This window comes from Penaeus japonicus, unplaced genomic scaffold (assembly GCF_977035675.1).
Source record: "Penaeus japonicus unplaced genomic scaffold, GWHDUDI00000001_assembly GWHDUDI00000031, whole genome shotgun sequence".
In the NCBI taxonomy this organism is placed as follows: Eukaryota; Metazoa; Arthropoda; class Malacostraca; order Decapoda; family Penaeidae; genus Penaeus; species Penaeus japonicus.
The window spans coordinates 22,585,547-22,587,954 of NW_028234433.1; the positions used below are offsets into that span (position 1 = coordinate 22,585,547).

General features: G+C 27.9%; 1 protein-coding gene across 1 annotated transcript in view; it reads left to right on the forward strand.

Moving 5' to 3' along the window:
* LOC122247918 (uncharacterized) overlaps window positions 1-175 on the forward strand; it is a 1,057-nt gene extending 882 nt beyond the window's left edge. Inside the window, exon 2 of the mRNA XM_043007633.2 lies at window positions 1-175. This exon is cut by the window's left edge and continues 536 nt beyond it. The gene's annotated coding sequence lies outside the window, so the exon portion shown is untranslated.
* The last annotated feature ends 2,233 nt before the right edge of the window (window positions 176-2,408 follow it).

Sequence of the window (2,408 nt, forward strand, 5' to 3'; positions counted from 1 at the left end):
AATTTTGTATGCAAGTAACATCCCGGGAAACGGAGTCTGTCCTGAGAGCTCGGTCCATGAATTGTGCTTGAATGTGTGATCGTGTGAGTGTCATTACTTCCGCATATATATCATATCTGCTTTTTGCATAAATATCTACGTATTGTATTCTGAATCAGTAAAGAGGGAAACCCAGTGAACTAGTATTCCTTCTTCCAATTATTGATAGATACCAAGACGGGTATGTTTCCCATAAACAGGAAGACAGATATAGAGTATCACTACTTGTAATAACAAATAGTAGTGGTTATCCTACTATAAGGACAATAGTGAAGTATGGCTAAAAAAAATATAACCAACTGACGTTTCTTGCTTCTTTTCAGTAAGATTAAATGCAATCGCCTAGGAAATTCTGTATCAATATTTAGAATATTGATACATTTAGACATCTTAAAACCTGAAGAACTGAAATAACCATATATATATATATATATATATATATATATATATATATATATATATATATATATATATATATACATATATATATATATATGCGTGTCTGTGGGTGTAAGGTGTGCGTGCATATTATTCATAAGTCACTAGACAGTCACTCCCCGTTGAGCCGTGAGAGTGAGTGTATTTTTCCTGCCTTCCCTATCGGCCGAACAAATCCAGTTTGGTTGAAAATACACCGGATATATATATGTATATATATATATATATATATATATATATATATATATATGTATGTATGTATATATATATTTATATATATAAATATATATATATATATATATATATTTGTATGTATATTTATACATGTATGTACAAATTTATCTGTATATATGTGTGTTTGTGCATAAACATATATACTTATAAATATAAATATATATATATATATATATATATATATATATATATATATATATATATATATATATATATATATACATCACTCTACTATAGATTAAAGCATTTCATCACACACACATGAGCACCGACGCATAAGTGTGGGTATTCAAGGAGATGAAAAATACGGCTTTAATCCTCCATCCGTGTGCTTTATTTCAAAGGAAGTAGTGAAAGAAAAATCTGCTACGATCGTCTGATGATAACCCTTTCACTTGAAAGGGAAGTTGGTCAAGTGTCAAGAATATTATCCGTAAACGTGACCGTGTTGTCTTCCAAATCCACTAGCAAAGTTTAGGTATCCACGACGCCCGTAGCCGTATCCACCATATCCACGGAAGTGACGATACCATGGGTCTGGGTCAGCTACGGGGTCAGGCTCAGGCATGGCACTGCTCCAGTTCACCAGGCATGCCAGGGCCACGACAAGAACCGCAACAATCAGGAGCTACAGACATAAAAGAAAATTATAAAAATAACGTTTCTTTAAATAGACTTCATTTATTTCATTATATTTTACCGTCTATTCTCTTCACTGAACTACTGTACACTTCCAGTCAGCCTTCTTTCAACCTTACACAAGTACCATATAGCGTGAGAATTTATTTACGTAAAACTCAATTCAGTGGAGGTACTCCATATATAATGTACTTCTAACTTCTGGGAAAGGCTAATCTTTATAATTAGCACTGATATTACACTGTAGACATAGATACACACACACACACACACACACACATATGTATATATATATATATATATATATATATATATATATATATATATATATATATATATATATATATATACATATGTGTGTGTGTGTGTGTCTGTGTGTGTGTTTGTGTGTATATAAATATATGTATATATATATATATATACATATATATATATATATATATATGTGTGTGTGTGTGTGTGTGTGTGTTTATGTGTGTGGGTGTTATTATTATGTATATATATATATATATATATATGTGTTGTGTGTGTGTGTGTGTGTGTATTGTGTGTGTGTGTGTGTGTGTGTGTGTGTGTATATATATGAACATATATATATAAATAAATGTAAATATATACATGTATATATATATATATATATATATATATATATATATATATATATATATACATATATATATACATATATACATATACATATATATGTATATGCAAATAAATGTATACACAGACAAACACACATTTATACTTATATGTATACACAAATATGTAAACGTATATAGATATACCATATATATATATATATATATATATATATATATATATATAAAATAAGCGATATATATAGTTTATATATATTAATATATATATTATATATAAAATGTATATATATATACATATGTATATATACATATGCATAAATATGTACAGCGCCATTATATATATACTATATATATATATATTTATATATATATATATATATAATATATATTTGTGTGTGTGTGTGTGTGTGTGTGGTGTGTTTTTGGTGTATGTATATATATATACATATGAACACA